The 5,059-nt window shown below is 36.1% G+C and overlaps 1 pseudogene; it reads left to right on the top strand.

Moving 5' to 3' along the window:
* Positions 1–364: 364 nt before the first annotated feature.
* On the top strand, positions 365–4,924 carry LOC138313086 (dol-P-Man:Man(7)GlcNAc(2)-PP-Dol alpha-1,6-mannosyltransferase-like; annotated as a pseudogene).
* The last annotated feature ends 135 nt before the right edge of the window (positions 4,925–5,059 follow it).

Genomic DNA, 5,059 nt, shown 5'->3' with positions numbered 1-5,059 from the left:
GATATTAAAATATTGGTATGTCTGTAATTTGATTATTTTTCCAGTTATATCTGACTCAATAGTCAGCTAGAAATTAAATTACATTTTGTATTATCATTGCATAGGTAAACTTCAACAATGTTACATTGTAAATATGTATTTATTTCACATGTTATACAATCTAGGAAAAAAAAACTGTCTATAAAGACCATCAAGAAGACAAAGAAAAATGGTTTTTTATAGTTAAATGGATAATATAGATAAAATTGTGTTGTATATTTGCCATTTGGGAACCCAAGAAAGTGGTCTAATTAATCATGTGTTTACTATACAGAAAATGTTGCTAAGGCAGTTTGACATTGTGTGAATTACCTTTACAGTAATGATGACGTTAGGATCTTGGCTTAAACAACAACATGGCCGTTTTATCTGGTACTCAGCTGCTGCCTGTTTGATATTCCGTGCTGAACTTGCTCTCTACCTCGGCTTGGTGGTACTGATGGAGCTGGCAGTTGGGAGGCTGTCACTCATCAAGTTGATGAAACATGCCATCCCATCTGCCATCCTTTTTATTGGTAAGTTTTCTTATTTTTGAAAAAAACTTTGTCAAAAAGAGACAATTTTTTTAGCTACATTTTTTTCAATAACAATGGTCACAGTGGCAGTGTGGTTAAAATGTCTTGATAAACTTGTATTACCAAAACCCTCCACCTCTTTGTTGTGAAATTGAGTATCATGTAGGGCAGTTGCTAGGTACTGACCACTAGTCAGTCGCTTTTCTCCAGGTACTCTGGCTTTCCTCCACCAATAAATCTGGCACATCCTGATTGACCCTATCTGTTAATAGAATGTTAAAAATGAATCAAAACCAAACCAAAATCATTGATCTTTGAAAGATGTAGTTCAGCTTTGCTGCATATTAATTACTTTTTGTAGGAGCTATTCATTATTTGGAATACATGTATTTAGAAACAGAAGTAAACATATGAGAAATTGTAAACTGTATGTAATTTATTGTCCTCTATCTTAGAAACAAATATTTTAAAACCCAGAAAAATGGAATGAGGATGTGGTATCTTGGGTAGATACCTATTATCGGTATATTGTCTGTGAATAAAGACAGAAAAGATTATTTATGGTCCATTGCTCGCTGTCACTGATGGCTAAGAAACAAACTGGTCTGTGCTAAGTGTCTGGAATTATTTTGTCTTTAAACAAGGCAATATCCTTTGTTGTCTATGACATATAACTGTTTATATTTTGTTCTATATAGTTGTCACAAGTTACTACTATAAGGGGATCCAGTCTGGAATAGCATAAAACTATGCTAATAAAACAAACTGAAAGATTAAAACTCAAAAGTATGTATGTACGAAGACATTATGTAACATCTAATTAAATTATATAATGTAGCTTTTAATTTTTGTTGACTTTAGGTTCAACGGTTTCTGGTGGACTCGTTTTTTCTGGCAGAGATGGTTTGTGGCCAGAAGGAGAAGTACTTTGGTACAATATCATTCTCAACAAGAGTTCTGCCTGGGGTGTATCCTTACATGAGTTATAAGCTTGTCAAAACTGCGAAAACAAATAATGCAAATACATACTGAGGGGAAAAAGATTTAAATATGATCATTGATTAAAACTTTTATCGCAAAATTGTTTCGTCATCAAAAGTAGCACATTTAAGCCAATTTCAATTTGGTTCTTTTGATCTTTGATCAAAGCCTGTAGCAGTTATTTTATCTGTGTCCAGCTAATACTTATTTCAGTCTTTTTTGTAGCTCACATTGTTTAGATGTTATTAGAAACGCATAAATCAAAAAGCTGTATTCTCCATGAACAGGAAATTAAGATGTCATAATGTTAAAGTGATAAATCTGTTATTTTCATCAACCATTCATATTTCAAAAAGAATGAAAACTACTATTTGCAGAAATTACCTTGAGACTCTTTTCGGGAAGTTTGATAGACATTCTATCTTCAAATGTCCAAATATAAACAAGTCTTTGAGAAGAAGTTTCAATAGAGATTACTCACAAACTTTCATAAGTGGGGACGTAAGGATGATGTATAAGTGTGATGTGATATTATCTTAGGTTCATCATAGAAAACATACATTTTTATATGTGAATACGATTAGTACCAGCTATTTAATGCTACTGACCTTAACTTACTATCAGACTGAGCCTTTCCTGTGGTATTTTTACTCTGCCCATACCCAGGGCTATGGTCTTTAGCATATTCCTAGTCCCCTTGGGGCTGTATTTCTCCCCTAGACTACGACCGCTCATCTTTCCAGCCATTGGCTTTGTCTTCCTGTACTCTATATTGCCTCATAAGGAGCTGCGCTTCATCATTTATGTTTTCCCAGTGTTCAATGTTGCTGTGGGGTTAGCTTTGTCACGTCTGTGAGTATTTATTTCAATGTCAAGGATGAATGGGACTAATGCAGGGACCACTTGATACCGATAATTGACCGATCGCCAGCTGTCAATCAAACTGCACATAACTTTGCATTTTGTATTGTGTGTGCTACGATGTATGCTCTGACATTGAATAGAAACATGTGCGTTTACAAGCATGAGGCGTGGTTATATTTCACCTGGTGATCGGTCAATGTTTTGTGCGGGACTAGCATCTCTGGTGGTGATGGAAGGTAAATAATCACAATCTTCCTGCTGAAATGACGTTAGCGCTGGATATCATCTTTTAACATGATTCCAGCACCAATAGATAAAACAGTTCTGCACAAACGTTTTCAGGTATCACATGGTACATAAATTAATCCCATTGTATTTGTTTCAAATATTCAGAGATGTTTACAATGGGTCATCAGACTTTCAAAGGGGAGACAATTTTCTCTATTGCAAGAAGTATATAGGATATTTATTTACTGGGTAAGCAGTTCTTTTTAAAGATTTATGTACCTCATTTATGTGAATGTCTCAAAATTACAGAACTGTCAGTGGGACTTGTCTAATAAACTATACCCCATTACTATAGTGTATCTTTAACACTTTATATTTACCAGATTATAATAGGGTAGCATATTTATGAATTAAAGTTATTGCTGAAACATTTTTTGTCAAAACATACCTTTGAAATTCTTTTCCAGATGGATGAATAGCTCCAAGTCAAAAATGCAGAAGTTAGTTGCTGTTGGTGCTGTGCTCCACCTATTGGCTAACCTTTCCATGTCGGCAGGCTTCCTTTACATCTCGCGACACAATTACCCTGGTGGTGTGGCTATGAGATACTTTCATCAACTTACACCACCTCACAGCAGTGAGTAACATGTCATATCTATATGTAGTAAATCTGTTTGATTCACACAAACCTGAGCTTAAGGTGTCCATAACTAGGATTACATCATTAATGTTCCAAGACCCACATTTGGCAGTTGCAAAAAATGCTTGCATTAGGTCTAGATTTTCTTTATGTACCAGTTTTTCTCCACAATCAAAACCTTGCATTTAATCATTGGTTTTAATAATCTAAAAGCAAAGTTGTTGTAACCTGGACAAAACTACAGGTAAAATTCTAATTAGCTTTTTGAATGCAATATTCCAATGAGTCCTGCAAGTCTTTTTATTTTCTGTATGGTATCTTTATTTCATAAATGGAATAAAAGGCTCCTATAATCAACTGTTGGTGATGTTAGGCTAAGTGCATTTTTGTGCGATGAAAGTTAAAGTATTTTCATCTGTTATACAGAGGTTCATGTTCACATTGATGTGGCTACAGCCCAGACCGGTGTGTCCAGATTTACTCAGCTAAACAACAACTGGATGTAAGTATCTCTAGTCTCTCTAGGGAAATCAGGGGGAGCCAACTTCATGTCTGAGTCGGGGGGGAGATAACTTCAGTATTCTGTTATTGGTGTCAGAGTCAGGGGGGGGGGGGGCAATTTTTGTATTCTGTTATTGATGTCCTAGTCAGGAGGAGACAACCTCAGTATTCTGTTAATGGTGTCGGGAGTCAGGGGGAGACAACTTCAGTATTCTGTTATTGGTGTTGGGAGTCAGGGGGCGACAACTTTAGTATTCTGTTATTGGTGTCAGGAGTCAGGGGGAGACAACTTCAGTATTCTATTATTGGTGTCAGAGTCAGAGGGAGACAACTTTAGTATTCTGTTATTGGTGTCGGGAGTCAGGGGGAGACAACTTCAGTATTCTGTTATTGGTGTCGGAGTCATGGGTGGGGGGCAATTTTTGTATTCTGTTATTGATGTCCTAGTCAGGAGGAGACAACTTCAGTATTCTGTTATTGGTGTCGGGAGTCAGGGGGAGACAACTTTAGTATTCTGTTATTGGTGTCGGGAGTCAGGGGGAGACAACTTTAGTATTCTGTTATTGGTGTCAGGAGTCAGGGGGAGACAACTTCAGTATTCTGTTATTGGTGTCAGGAGTCAGGGGGAGACAACTTCAGTATTCTGTTATTGGTGTCAGAGTCAGGGGGAGACAACTTTAGTATTCTGTTATTGGTGTCAGGAGTCAGGGGGAGACAACTTTAGTATTCTGTTATTGGTGTCAGGAGTCAGGGGGAGACAACTTCAGTATTCTGTTATTGGTGTCGAAGTCATGGGGAGACAATTTCAGTTTTCTGAAAGTAAATTTGAAAGGTGTGTAGATACATGTATGTGATTTGTTGTTGCAGTTACAACAAGACAGAAGACTTGACCCCTGGGGGCCCTGATATGATGTCGTATTCCCATCTGTTGATAGGAGCTAACAGTGTAAAGGACAAAGCTCTCTACCCCTACAAAAAGTACACACACAGTGGAACTGGAGATTCATGGATTTGACGGGTTTTAAGATCACCAGAAATCCATCTGCACCATTCAGCTTAAAAATGTCACCAAAGATTTATATCTTGAAAAAGAAAATAAAGTAGACTTTTTTTTCTCCATTTTTTTTTTGTTATTCATATTGAATATTGACATTTAACTAACTTTTTTATATTTGGAATAAATTTACAATGCAATATCAAAGTGTGTTTTAATTTTGATTGAAGAATAATTTAAGTTTGAACTTCAAGTAAAATATAAAGCAACAAAAAAATTTGTAAAAAATTACTTTAT

This window comes from Argopecten irradians, unplaced genomic scaffold, assembly GCF_041381155.1.
Source record: "Argopecten irradians isolate NY unplaced genomic scaffold, Ai_NY scaffold_0592, whole genome shotgun sequence".
In the NCBI taxonomy this organism is placed as follows: Eukaryota; Metazoa; Mollusca; class Bivalvia; order Pectinida; family Pectinidae; genus Argopecten; species Argopecten irradians.
The sequence above is the reverse complement of the archived record's forward strand: the minus strand, read 5'-3'. Positions and strand labels throughout refer to the sequence as shown.